The 15,222-nt window shown below is 40.1% G+C and overlaps 1 protein-coding gene across 8 annotated transcripts in view; it reads right to left on the bottom strand.

Moving 5' to 3' along the window:
- The window catches only part of SLC20A2 (solute carrier family 20 member 2), a 106,636-nt gene that overhangs the window by 62,443 nt on the left and 28,971 nt on the right, over nucleotides 1-15,222 (bottom strand). Inside the window, exon 1 of one of the 8 annotated variants that reach the window (XM_046648477.1) lies at nucleotides 13,820-14,084. The exons of 5 other annotated variants lie outside the window; for them this stretch is intronic. The gene's annotated coding sequence lies outside the window, so the exon portion shown is untranslated. Of the gene's footprint in view, nucleotides 1-10,895; nucleotides 11,020-13,708; nucleotides 13,728-13,819; nucleotides 14,085-15,222 lie in introns of those variants that run through there. 2 more of the 8 variants (XM_046648484.1, XM_046648483.1) reach the window with 2 other exon arrangements.

Genomic DNA, 15,222 nt, shown 5'->3' with positions numbered 1-15,222 from the left:
TTCCTTATGCTTCTCTTGAGGGTGGCCATCAGGACTGGATAAGAAAATGTCCTGATAGTGCCAAGTACTTTGCAGGCCTTTTTTACTGAAACAACCTATGATTACTCTTTTATTCCTACTTTGGGTTACAGAATTAGAGCATCATCGAACATTAGAGGTAGAAGGGACTTAGAGGTCATCTAATCCAATTCTGGTCATGTTGAGGACGTGACTTGGCATAACAGAAAGTGTAGGTTAGATAATGGTACCCTAAATGCTTTCTCTACTTACTACAGTGGAGGTACTCAGATGGAAGCAAAGACACTAGGAAGTGATGCTCCTGCTTGACATTCATCAGGCCTTCTTAATGATAATAGCTCCTATTTTGGGAGTTGAGATTCCCTAGGGTCCTGGCCTAAGCTGGGAACAGGGAGGCAGAGGCAATGGGGAGAGAGAAGAGGGTAATAAAGAGAATGGATTACTAGGAATGCTGCAGAGCCTTCATCCTTGGAAATCTTCAAGATCAGATGATACTTCGAGTTCTATCCAACTCTATTATTCTACATCAACTAGAGACCACAGGACCAAGAAGAGGCGGTTTAGCCTGGAACTATGAACCACAGGATTGTGCTGTGGGGAGCGGGGGTGGAAATTTCTGACCCTTCCTTGAGCAGTGCAATCAACGGTCTTCATAAATTTATGGAACATGAACAAACTTGTTTTGGTCCTCTGTCTCAAGTTTCCACTGCAGACCGTGCCGGCTCAGGCCTTCTGCACCCCTTTTCTTCTCCAGGCCTCATTCCTGCTATAGTCACTCTCCCTCTTGCATTTTTGTCATTCCGACATTTAAATTTCTTGTTGGCTCATAAGGCATTTGTGTTATTTAGATGTTCTCCACACAGCCTTTTGCTCTCTGGGAAGGCATTATGTAAATCTACTAAGAAAAAATATTTTTAAAAGGATAAAGAAATAAACAGCAAAAATAATTAAAATGAGATAAAGTTAAAGGAGTTAGAATGATTTGGCCTGAAGAAGAAAAGATTTAGAAGGTTCTACATGACTTAGGTGAAAAATAGCTTTTAAAAGCTGCAAAACAGCCTCAGAAGGTGTAATGCCATTTCCTTGAAGATGTTCTGGTGGATCTGAATGATGGTATGCTGGATGATTGCAGAAAGTTTTTATGTCTTGTTTCCATTTTAAATTTACAATTCAATAATTCCATGAAAATGTTACTATAAGGAAGTAGATATCAGTCACTTTTTATCAAATTTGAAGACATAGCAAACAGTCTTTCATTGTATTAAGAAAGACTACACTCAGATAGGAGGGAAAAAATATGTAATTGAATAGGCTGTCGCACACTGAAATGAGCTCCCATTGGAAAGGTGGAAGCACCTGCACAGAGATTTTTTTAAAAGATTACCACCTGGCTGAAGTGTTTTGGGTCCAATACTGCTTGAAAGCAAGGGACAAGAACAGCTGAGCTTTATACATTCATTGCTACTCTAAGATAGCAATGGCTTCTAAACATTTTTCCCTTTCTTTATGCATTAGAGATGAAGTTCCCTCAGATATTTCAGGTAATTTTTTTTCTTCACTCACAACCAAAAATAGATTAGTTTTCATGAGCAAATCACTTAACATCACTTCTGTCAAATGGCAAACCGAAGAGCCCGTGTTCCAATTCCATGCCCTGAAGTGTTGGACTGTTTGGCTAAGTTTCAAGAGCTATATTAGGAAAATACTTTCCCTCCAGCCACAGTTTAAAATGGAACTACGTATGTAAATAGATATCTTGGTTCTCACATATTTATTTGCTAATTTTGTTCTGATTATAGTGGAAGCTCAATAAAAATATGAATGGTACTTATAAAAACATTGATTCTACTTGTTCTTTCTATTAATGGAACATTAATATAAATAGAAGAGTTGATAGATGAAGATTATTGTCTTAACTATTTTCCATGCTCAACTTACAGCCCCATATTTCTTGTTCTTCTTCCAGAGGTTCTTAAGCAATAGTTTGTAGACAGCAGAAAAAGCAAGAGGGTACAAATAATTATTAATTCATTTAGTCAGACTTTTCCTCTTTGCAATGTATGAAAGCCTGTTCAAATCTCTAAAGTGCTTTGTCAGAAGTCTGCAAATTTGATTCAATTCTACCAATAACTTCCCAAATTAGCCGTATAAACAGTCTAAACAAGGCAATAAGTCCATAAAATTGTTCCTCTGATTAGTAAGTCAGGTCAGAATTGAGTAGTTCTTCATATCTTCCACTGAGACTACTGAAACTAAAGTTTTTACTAAATTAAGAAACCATAAGCATTTGTTTGATATCACCTTCAAAGAACCATGGAAATAGAAGTTAAAAAATATAAGAGAGATAAGACAGTTTATAAGATTTCTTTGAAAATTATCTCCTAATTCTGAGAGTGCTCTTGGCACTTTGTTCCTTATGGACGATTAAGATAAACTTTCTTGTGCGAGCACCAGCTCTCTTCGCCTCAGTTCTTCCTTTGGAAAACTTGGAGCTAGGGAGGATGCTTTGATGTGAACACAAAGAGCTTTTTCATAATAACTAGAGGGCAACCAGATACAAGCTGCTCTTTAGTGATGTTTGAGATTAGTTAAGAAAGAAGAAGAAATACCTAATACCTTTTTATCATTACCTACTTAGTTCCCTTTACTGGAGCACTCGTGTGTGTGTGTGCGCGTGTGCTTCTGTCTGTATTCAAATTACTGTCTAGTATCACATCCTTTCAGCCTACTGAACGTCTTTTATTATTTCTTGTAAGGCAGCTCTGCTAGCAATGGATTTCCTCAGTTTTCACTTACTTGGGAATGTTTTCTTTTGTCTTCACTTTTGAAGGTAGCTTTGCAGGATATGGGATTCTTTCAGCACTTGAATATGTCACCTCACTGCCTCTGGCCTCCACTGTTTCTGAGGCGAAGTCAGCTGTTATTCTTCTTGGGGTTCCCTTATACTTGATGAGTCACTTTTCTCTTGCTGCTTTCCAGATTTTCTCTTTGTCTTTCAAAATTTTGACTATAACATATTTGGGTGTGGATCTATTTGTGTTTTCCTAATTAGAGTTTGCTAAGCATCTTGGATGTAGATTAATGTTTTTCATCAAATTTGGGAAGTAGTCACTCAACTTCTTTGAATATTTTTTTCTTCCCCTTTCTCTCTCTCTCTTCTACTTCTGGTATTACCATCAGTACACTCACTGGTGGCCTAAATTTTTCTGAGGTTCTGTTCATTTTTCTTCATTCTTTTTTCTTCCTGTTCTTTAGACTGCATATTCTCTATTGTTCTGTCTTCAAGTTCACTGATTCTTCCTTCTGACAACTCAAATCTACTGTTGAGCCTCTCTAGTGAGTTTTTCATTTTATTATTATGCTTTTCAACTCCAGAATTTCCATTTGTTTTTAAAAAATTTTTAATTGTGGTAAAATAAACATAAAATTTACAATTAACCATTTTTAAGTGTACAGTTCAGTGGTATTAAATACATTCACCTTAAACACAAACATCACCACTATCCATCTACAGAACTCTTTTCATCTTGCAAAACTGGGACTTCACCCATTAAACAATAATGTCCCATTCCACCTCACCCCAGTCCTTGGCAACCACCAGTCTACTTTCCGTCTCTGTGAATCTGATGACTCTAAGTGCATCATACGAGTGGGCGCCTACTCTGTTTGTCTTTTTGTGACTAAGACACAGATGTATGATTTGCAAATATTTTCTCCCATTCTTCAGGTTGCCTTTTCACTCTATTAATTATGTCCTTTGATGTGCAGACTCTTAATTTTGATGTAGTTCAATTTATCTATTTTTACTTTTGCTGTTTGTGCTTTTGGTGTCATGTCTGCATTTTGTCCTTTTTTATCATTTCTATCTCTTTAAGGACAGTCTCTATTTGATGAGTCAGTACCACCGTACCTTCCTTCAATTCTTTAAAAATAGTTTCCTCTAGTCTTTGAATGTATTTATAACAGCTGCTTTGAAGTCTTTGTCTGCTAAGTTCAATACGGGCCCTTCAAAAGCAGTCTCTACTCTCTGCTTTATTTCTCCTGTGTGCGCCACACTTTCCATTTTCTTTACATGCCTCATAATTTTTTGTTGACACCTGAACTTTTAGATAATATATTGTAGCAACTCTGGTTACTGATACCTCCACCCCCTAGAGGTTGTTGCTAGTTGTTTGTTTGTTTATTTGGCTAAAGTAATTCTGTGAAGTCTACTTTTCCCACAGCGAGCAGCTGTTAACATCCCTGCTCAGATTTATTCCCCCTGTTTTTATATTTTAGTCTGACTTGCTAGGGATCACCCACAGGGCAGCATAAGCCATTTACTGTCACAGGTTGTGTGCAAGCCCCCTTAGCTAGTTAGGTTTTCCTGCTTTGCCATGGATGTGTGGGGCTTGGAGACGATGTTCCCAGTTCAGGGAGGATGGGATGGAGGGAAGGTCTGAACACAAAGGGGCAGCACAAGGGTAATCTCTGGGGAGTTGGAATTATTATGTATCCTGTCTGTGCTGGTGGTCATAAAACCTGAGTGTATGTAAAAACTCACAGTTTCACCAGAAAAAGTGAATTTTACTGTACGCAATTTTTTTAAAGTGACCACAATTTGCCTTTATAAAAAAGATACCTCTATACCTGTATTGCTCTTGCATAGCTGGATCCAATTTAATCACTTGAGTTCTTAGAAGTTCACTACTTAATATTTAATGGAGAGATGGAAAACAAAATCTTTCTTATTATACTATTGCCTACTGAGGGTCATTTCCCCTCAGAACACAATAAAAATTAAACTTCAAAAAATGCATCATTCTAATATTAACAGTTAGTATCATAATGTCAAGATTTTATACCTGATCAAAAGAAGTGTCTTCTGGATTAGGATTCAAGTCATTTTTCTTCAAGTAAAAATTCTCGATTTACTTAATTGTTTCTGACAAGTCTCACAGAGCCTGAAGACAGTATGACTTAAAGATCAGGGGAAAACCAAACAAATGTAAACAAAAGTAGGGATGGCAAAAATCAGGTCTGACAGAAAGGGGTGCATGGCTGGACGCCCGACTCTCTCAGTCCCTAGGGACGCCTAACTCTGCACAGCAGGCTGAGGTGGAGAGTGACAGAGCTTCCCAGTGATTCTCTCTTCCTGCTCCAGCTGCCACTTCAATTTCAAGTCAAGTCTAAAGCAGTCACTCTTTCTGTTTAAAACCTTTGGAGTAACAGATGAGCTCATTTATAACTCCCAACCACCCCACTGTGTTGAGTGCATTTATAACCTCTTATTTTTGCTTTTAGTCTTCAGAGTAAAGGCAGAAAAAAACAAAATAAAAAAGGAATGAACAAACAAGAAACAAAAAGGAAGAAAATAAAGTCAGTTCACATCTTAGAGCTGAGATCCATTCTGCTCTTGCTCTTACAAAGCCACCCTTTCCCTTGACAGACATCAGACAGTTTTCCGACGTTTTCTAACTTAGTCTATAGTCTCAGGAAATATTTTTATCTGCTCTATCACTCTTAAAAAGATGTTCTCTGGGGCTGGCCCGGTAGCACAGCGGTTAAGTGCACATGTTCTGCTTTGGCAGCCTAGGGTTCGCCAGTTCGGATATCAGGTGCGGATGTGGCCATGCTGTGGTAAGCGTCCCGCATATAAAGTAGAAGAAGAAGGGCACGGATGTTAGCTCAGGGCCAGTCTTCCTCAGCAAAAAGAGGAGGATTGGCAGCACATGTTAGCTCAGGGCTAATCTTCCTCAAAATGAAAGAAAAAGATGTTCTCTTTCTTCCTCTGAACCACTCAACTTGCAAAGCATTCTGTGAACAAACCAGAACCACCTGTTGAGTCCATCTTGACTTGGCAGGTGGCATTCACACCCCCTGCTCACACTGTGTGCAGGAGAGCTCTGTGACTCACCTGAGTTGAAACCGCATGGCAGCTAGGACATGCTGATGTGGCTATCACAGTTCTCACTGGGGACAGTACTCTGACCACGGACTATCTGATGATTCTCGTTAAATGGTTCACCCACATCTCTTTCTCCTCTCCCCAGCCCAGAGAAAAAGACATGTGGGATGTGTCTTTACTTTCTTGAGGAGGCAACAGTGTAGAGCAGAATTACATGATTATTCCTTTCACATACTTGCAGGAGAAAGAAACAAGATGATAAAGAAAGAAAGGAGAGGATGAAAAGAAGAGCACTCCTTGTAAGGATAAAAACGGTAAGCAGGAAACTTGACAAACCAGCTTTCTGAGTTCCAAGTGTTCCAGGAAACACTCTTCTATGAGTAACAAAGGGTCTGAACCAAAAGCCAGGCCAGAACATGGTAGTACATGATACTAGATTCCTTTGGTTTCTCAAGGCACCTTGGCTTTAAATTAAGTTTAACGTACCAGTCCTGTTGAAAGTGGGTTCAACCAGTCTCAATCTAAACCTCTGTCCCCAGGTAAAGCTGGTAACAGATTCTACTCACTTAGGCCCGGACTTAGTAATATACTTCAAAGAAAGACCTTTTAAATAACCCTCGAAAGTACTTATTCTCATGTGTCACTATACAAAGTGGGTTGAAAGGGAGGCCTACTGTTTTTGCTCAAGATTTCCTTAAATCAACTGCCACCAGTACCAAAACAGTTACCCAAAATAACCTTCTGATTAAGGCCACAAGGACATCCTAGCAGTATTTGGCAGAAATAATTGAGGGAGCCAGTCCTCTCTTAATGTGCTATCATTTTTAGTAAACACTGGTGCGATACACTTTGATACCACAAAGATAAGTGCTTTAGAAATACCACATGACTTGTTCTTTCCATTATCCCTCATCACTCAAAATATTATCCAAGGTCTACGGCACATGGTTCCATCATTCATCACTTCACATCTAAGATCTACAATGATGGTCCCTTATAAAATTTAAATGAATAATCCTAACACCAGAGGTATTATTTTAATGACAAAAATATGCTGGATTCCATTTTGCTCTCCCAATAATAATGAACCTGAGATCCTGCCCAACTTGAGATCATATTAGAATTCACTGAACCTCTAGAGCAGTAAGTAGTGAAAGCAGAGCCTTGCTGAATACCTTTCGCATTGCAGAATTAACAAAATTAACCTTTATTAATAACTGCTACACCTCAGTCTGCGTGTGGGTCTCTTCCCAAGAGCCAAGATCAAGACAAATTTTTCCATTTAAAAAATATGCACTCTTGGGGCTTGCCCCATGGCCAAGTGGTTAAGTTCGTACGCTCCGCTGCAGGCGGCCCAGGGTTTCGTAGGTTTGAATCCTGGGCGTGGACATGGCACTGCTCATCAAGCCACGCTGAGGCAGCGTCCCACATGCCACAACTAGAAGGACCCACAACGAAGAATATACAACTATGTACTGGGGGGCTTTGGGGAGAAAAAGGAAAAAAATTAAAAAAAAATCTAAAATAAAAAATATGCACTCGTATAAAATATTTGGTAAAAACAGAAAAGTGGAAAGTAAAATGAGGACAAATGCTCCTAGCCTGCCAATACAAAATAACCATTGTTTTTGTGTACATTTTGGTGTACTAGTTTTATCCATTGGGGTGGGCATTACTTATGTAAGCCACTAAGAGGCCACTGCCAAATTAAATAAAAAGGTCAAAATAAAAATGAGGGGCCGGCCTGGTAGTATAGCAGTTTAGTTCTTGCACTCTACTTCAGTGGCCCAGGGTTCGTGGGTTCGGATCCCGGGCATGGACCTACACTCCGCTCATCAAGCCACGCCATGGCAGCATCCCACATACAAAATAGAGGAAGATTGGCACAGATGTTAGCTCAGGGCCAATCTTCCTCACACACAAAAAGGAATTCAAGCCATTAAGCCATTAAAAACAATGCCTTCCATTTAAAAAAATAGGGTCATACATATGTATTTTGTAACTTGCTAGTTTTACTCAATATAGATCTAATGTCATCATTGTAAGTGGCTGTATTTATTTAATTAGTACCTTATTGGGTTGTTTCTGGGGATATTTTACTGAATTATTAGGTCAGTTAGTCTTGTGTAATCTAATAATAAGGAAAGCTTTTTCCTCCTTTCTCTTCACGTTTAATTTTTTGACTGAACAACTACAATGAGACGATGTTTATCCCAAACCACTTAACCACTTTCGTCTTTAACGATACATATGTGGGCTAGATACAAGACTGATTTTAGAAACAAAATTATTTTTTGCCAGGGTGAAATACTGAAAAGAATGACTATTTAGTAATTTCTCTTCGTATAGAAATGAAAATAGCCTTCTGCCTGCTATCATTAAGAACCAACCAGCCATTTGGCATTTTCCCTATTTCAGTTATAGTTATTGAGAGCGCAAGGTTTTAAAGAAAATATTTTATACTCAGACACTAATTCAGGGTGAGCAATTCACTCTCTCTGCCATCGGACTGGAGAGAGACGTCTGCCTTATCAGCGTGCAAGTGCCATGCTCCCCAGGCTGCATCTACTCTATAAGCAGACAAGACAGAGAAAGCAACCCTGTCTGCACTGGTTGATGCGCTTAACGTCTGATAGTCCGTGTTTTTAAACATAATGGGGTCCAAGGACTGTGTGACAACAGTGTATGCACTTGCCACTTTCATCTCTCTGGCTCCCATGACAAGGCAAAACTAGAGTTTGAGCCGGAGTGCCCTCACTTATCTTTTCTCACTTCAAGAGGTTTTTAATACTTTGCAAATCTGTCATTAACTACAGCTATAAAAGCCAAGGATTCTATCCACCCGGGTTTTCAGCACTGAAATAGTAGGGCCGCGCCACCCTGGCCCCGGGACAGCATGTCTTCTCTGGAGACGGCAGCGTGCCACTGGTGTGACACTTAAGCCGCACGGGCAACACACGTCCTCAGAGAACGCTTTCTTCCTTAAGACCACAAAGAGCTTTTATTGTACTAAACGCTGTACAAAGTATAACAAATAGACACTCTCAGTAGTTGGTGTTTTCAACCTAAGACAATTCCGTTAAGCCAGAGCACAAAGGAAAAATATACAAAAGCAAAGATGTAACCAAATCAAGAAGCATTTATTTTATGTGCAAAAGGAGGGGTCAGCACAGGGGCTCTTAGCAGTACCCATGTTGACTGGGAAGGGCAAGCACTGCCGACTTCCTGACTCTAGATAATTAAGTGCATGGAAGAGGGCAGGGCATCTGTGGCCTTGCACATTTTAGCTGGATAATTAACCATTTATTTGCATTAAGTGCCTACTATGTGTACCATTGGCTATTTGCTGCAGATACAAAAACGTCAAGATGAAATAGGTCACCATCCTCCACCTCTAGGGGAGACCCCTTGAGCTGCCAGCACAGGATCCTGTGCTTGCATCCTCTGGGGTCCTCCCACTTTGCCCCTACTTCCAGGGTGTCAGATGGCATTCTCCATACCAGGGATGGGGAATGGCATTCCCGCAGGTGGAGTGCCAGCACCCCCACTGACTTCTCTTCCTGTGCAAGTGACAGAGTGGGGAAAATGGGGCACAGTCGAACTTCCCCTCCAGACAACCATCTTCTGAAACGGGCTTCATGAAGAAAGCAACCAGTTTAGCCAGCAGTCTGTGAAATGATCACAGGCTAAGATTGAGGGCCTCCTCATTTTGACCTGTGCCCAAATTTCCCTTCAGGTGGCTGTGAAAAAGTCACCCGGCAGGAGGGAGTCTATTTAACAGCATTGTGATAAATTAAAGTAGGCTATGTCTGGTAGCACAGCATTACTACTTGATTCTATTTGATCAACATTACTATTTGATCCTCATTTGTAAGCAGGCATTGTCTTAACTACCGAGTTCAGGAAAGTAATTGCAAAATTTTCCTGGTTAATTATTAATCTTCCTGAGGGACTGAGGAAATTCAGAGCAAAGTCAGGGCTGGAAGGGACTTTGAGAGGTCATTTATCTCCTGACATCAGAGAGAATATTGAAAACTTTGCAAACAAATATAAACCCATTTTTAGATGACTTCAGGAAAAAAGTTTACATTTTCTAGTATCCAAATTCTCCATTTTATAATACCCTTCTTCCTCACATATCGTCTGGTGACCCTCAAACTTCAGTATGCATCAGAATCTCCTGGGAGGCTTGTTACAACATAGATTACTGGGTCCCACCCCCACAGCCTCTGAATCAACAGGTCCTGGGTGGGGCCCGAGAATGTGCATTTCTCACAAGCTCCCGGGTGGTGCTGCTGCTGAGGGTACTGGGACCACACTGTGAGGACCACGGTTCTCACCAACCTTTGCTGGACTGAACCCTTAGATTCTCAATGGAAACAGATACTAGCTAGTCATCATTCCTTCGTACTAAGGCATACATATACTTGAACAATCATTCGAGAGTCCCCCAGTCATTTTTTTTTCTCCAGACTAAATAATAGAAGTTCCCTAACATCTTATTATAGGTATCATTTTTCAACCCTTTAATCATTTTTTGAGGTTCTTTGTTGAGCCCTCTCCAAGTCTCTCTCAGTTGTGGAGCCATGAACTAGACCCAGAACCTTAGTCAGACTGGATGAGGTTGAGGATAAAGGGAAAAATGACTCACAGATTCATACAGTGTCCTCCTATTTATTAGTCTCCAATATCCGAGCTTGCCTCACTAGCGCCCTTGTGATTCACGTTCTTCTGACTCCTTTATGAGCGGCAGTAATGCTTAGCTGACCTTCCTAATGCTTTCTTCCGAGAAGCTCAAAGCACTCCTCTAACTAATTCAACAGTTGACTCAGCCTCCTAAACCAATGCAGGGTTAAGGAGCTTGTTCAAATGCATATCAGTTCAGAGGGGAGAAAAATCTGGAATCCAAATTCGGCTTTCTATCCAAATATCATTACATGCAGAAAGATGCTTCTTACATTTATCACACTTCATGAGATACCAGGTTTACCTCCCCTAGAGAACGATGGCAGTTCCAGGTCCAGGAGAAACCACCAGGTCTCCCTCCCTTTGTGGGGAGCTGTGACAGAGAAGTGGAGTTTTGGGTATGCTCCTCGGGTCAGTCTTTCACTCTTCTCCATCCCTTCCCCAGCCGCTGGAAGAGAAAGGAAGCAGCACCGTGGGTGGCACTGCGGTCTGTCCTATCCATTCAGCAAAAGCCCAGATGAACTGAAAGCTAACCCACGAGCTGCCCTTGACCCTTCCCACTCCTTCTTGTTTTCTTTTTCTTCGTGCTCATATTCTTTTTTCTGCCCGTTTACTCAGTGTGTGTGTCGGGCGCCCAGTCTCTGTGCACTGCCTAATTCTATCACGTGAGTTCTTTGAGAGTAGGAACTATGCTTGCTTTGTGCATTGTATGTGCTTGGGGTGCTTAACACATGCTAAACAAGAACAGCAGGCCCAGTATTTCCCGGAGAAGTCTGCATTCCTGCTGAGGGTCCGACCCCATCACCACACGCTCGTGGACAGGACAGCGAAGCTGAAGGCAGCCCTCTGCTCACTGCTCATTCTAGATAAAACGGTTGAAACTCAATACAACAAAGCCTATTCCCACAAAATTTCCTTTCGAAAGAGAACATTCTAGAGATGTGATCACTGAGCACTCGCATTCGGCTGTTGGACATCCAAAAGGCAGGCTGTTGGATAATGTAGTTCCCACACAGGCATGCAGACAAGTTACCTATTAAAAACCTCATGTGGATGAAGGGAACCCAGAAAAAACATTCCTTTCTGCTTCCCTGAAAAATTCCTCAATGCTCCAGGGCAGATGGCTATTCTCAAGACACAAAGTCACAGGAAAACACATCTACCGCAGTCAGGAGCACTGGGTCGGTAACTACTTTAAGAGACAGAAGATTAGGACAAGAAGGTGGGCCACCAGCGAGGGCGGTTTCAACAGGACTGCAGGACAGATAGCACAGCTACCTGCGGCGAAGGTGACGGTGATGGAAGGTGCAGGTGTGCACGGCACATGGGTGGGCTGGGCTCCCGGGCACTGCCACAGGCCACAGAGTTGCCCATGTTTCTCAGCATCTGGAGCCCCCATGTGTGACTCTGGGCTGAGCTCATTGAGACTTGTCACACCCAAGGTCATAACTAGTCAACAGACCCTCTACTCATGAGGGAGCCATGACCAGTATCACTCCATCAGGCACACAGGACAAGAAGCATCAAAGAGAATCACGGCACCATCAAGCACGAGAAATTCCGACCCGACACTTATATAATCTAACTGTTCTCTTCTTTCTTTCACATATATCACTCTCTCACAGCACATAAATCATTACAACTAACACTCTCAAGGTGTTTACGAGCATTTTAGCAACTCCACCTAAAAGAACACGTGCTTCCTAGCAGTAAAAAGACCTATGGAAACTTCTTTCTGTTAAATTGAAAACTGGATAAATTTTAAACAGCTTTTCTTTTTTGCAGGACTAAACTACAATTGATTTTATGAATAATAGCTTGAAAACTATCTAATATCCAACTACAGTATACCTTTAAAAACACTCCACTGAGATCCTGATGGCACCTTACGAACAACCAGAGTAAGAATTAGAACGGTTACTTTCCTGGGATAAAAGTATGTATTATGAAGCATATACTGAAACAAAGTCCCTTTCACTGCTGACGATAACATTACAGACGCATCTGTTATAATTACATTAATCTGGACTGCAAATTTCTCTTCTGCTCAATAAAAAACTTAAGTTTAAAAAAAGTTTCTTTCTAAAAATAGCCCAAGAAGAACTCAGTTCTATTTTCCCTTCATACATTCTTTTCCTACTAAATGTACCACTGAAACATTTCCTTTCATTGTTGACACCTTAGGTCATTTGGATTTAAAATCAGACAATACATAATAACATAAAAGTCTTTAAATAAAGCTTTTCCAAATGGGAAATTGGCATTTGAGGGCATGCTCAGAGAGGACTGAGGAGACACAGATGCCTGGCAAGCAGCTACTACACCGCCTATTAGAATCGTTTCATTAAAATCAACATTCCTAAGGGGATACAATTTACGTGTTAATTGATAAAGAAATTCCTGCCTGGTTCTGTGTTATGGCAAGTTGTCTGGCACGAAGTCAGTGTACTCTGAATTAAAACACTTTAAACTAAGCAGGGTGATTCAGATTTAATTTAAAATATTCGATATTAAAACCTTTAGTTTTCTTCAGTCCAAATTTAAGTTGGCAATGACTTGTTAAGATTAGAGAATTTCATGGCCTTTGGTTAATTTTGATAACTAACTCAATCTTCCAGAGGATGCTTTCAAGTACTTTCTAAAAGCTGCCTCCTAAATTTATTTTATTTTTTTCTTTAGGAGTACATTCTTCTCTTTAGGAGAATATGGTCTATTTTTAAGCAAAATAAAATCCTCCTTAAAAAAAACAAAATCTTCCTTAAAAAAATAAAAACTGTCCATCTATACATTTTACAAAATTACATTTGACACTCATTATTTCTGGAGCATAAACTTGTAGTTCAGGGTAACTATGTTACAGGAATCCACTTTTAACATTTTTTCTAATAAGAATTAGTTTACTATGGACAATAAAGCTCAATGACACAACCATTTCCATTAACCAAATATTTTAACAGATAAAATAAGTAATAATCTACAGCCTGCTTTTGCAAAGATAGAAACAGTAAGAATGAAATACTTTCTCTTGGGAAAATTGAATAAGGCAGGTTTCTTGCAGTAAGATAGATTTAAAGAAAAACCTTTGCTACCATCCTTAGAATCCTCTAAAGTACTCACCCCAAGGCTTCCAGTTTTCCCAAGAGATAAAAAATTACTATGATGGCAACATTAGGAAGATTTAAGAAGAAAAGAACAAAGAGAGATCTTAAAAGTTCACCCAGTACTTACAAGTCCTTTCAAAGGAAATCTGAGCCGCAATTCTTCAGAAGCCTGCTCTCCGGATCATAAACACAATCTGAAGTCTAAAATAGATATCCTATCACACTAGGCCGAGAAGTCACATTTCAGCTTACTAACTTCTACTTGGGTAAACAGTTTTACAACTCATAGAACAAATCCTCGCTAAAATTAACTGCCCCAGCACAGCAGGCAGGAACTCGCTGCTATGCATCATGTGTGCCGGGATTTATTCACCAGGACAACATCGGTGTCCTCTTAATGGGAAATCTGGCCAAGGGGCGTGCTCTGGGAACAATACATAGCATCATGATTATGCTAATTATTGAACCCAGTCCAATAATGCTAACTTCTTTTAAGTTGTTTTCGCAAGTACTGACAAAGAGAAAGAGCAAGCTGTTTTTCACAACGGGCGTCCACTTGATTTTTAAGCTTTCAAATCAGACAAAACTTTGGCAACAAGGTGGCAGTGCTGTATGCTCTTCACAAGGAAAAGCCAAGTCAAAAGACTGTCAGATTATTTAAACAGTAGGATTAGATAAGGGGCTAAGGGAAACTGAATAGACATCAGATACACATACCAATAAGTCTATCAACAAGTAGCCTTCGAGGAAAGCTTTTTTCTTGATATATAATGAACTCATTTCGTCTACTTGCTTTCTGGCTTTGTCTTCTGTACTTCCCAAGGAGTTGCCATGTGGACACGGTCACTAATAAATTACAACGAAGAACAAACATCTCAAATATTTGCAAAAGGCATCATCCTTGGCAAAAAGCATTTTGAAGTGCATTTAACTACCTGGCTGGCTGGAACTGCTAAATTGTCCTCTAGAGGTGACCGGCCATCTATAAAGCAAGGGGAAGTTCAAGCTGACAGTTAAAGACCCTAAGTATACTGCTGATATTTAAAAAAATTAGAAGTACCATGGAACTTTCCTTAAAAAATATAAACTCCCTTAATAAATACAACCTATATCAAAGACACAGAACTGCATAATATCTACTCAAGAGGGTTCAGACTAGTTTGTTTTAGACATCTAAGTTCTAATGACATATTTTGCTCTTACTGCATACTTCATGAATGATATCAGAGCACATTAAAAACATCAATCAAATCCCCAAACATCTCTGGGAGAGGTCATTTTTCCATTTTTTTTAACAGAGAGGTAAACAGACAGGGACATTCAATGACCTGTCCTAGGCTTCTCTCTGAATCCACACTGAACCATTCCATCTCCCTCCTAACCTCCCTATGGCATGCCTTCTGGATTAACTATTTAGCTATAATGCTATAGATCTTTTTAGCGCTGTTTGTTTTCCTAATTTAAAAATGTCATATGTCAGGGGGTCAGCCTAGTGGCCGAGTGGTTAATTTGCACGCTTTGCTTCAGTGG

Source organism: Equus quagga, chromosome 22 (genome assembly GCF_021613505.1).
Source record: "Equus quagga isolate Etosha38 chromosome 22, UCLA_HA_Equagga_1.0, whole genome shotgun sequence".
Classification (NCBI taxonomy): domain Eukaryota; kingdom Metazoa; phylum Chordata; class Mammalia; order Perissodactyla; family Equidae; genus Equus; species Equus quagga.
Note: the sequence above shows the minus strand (reverse complement) of the source record. Positions and strands in the feature narration are given on the sequence as shown.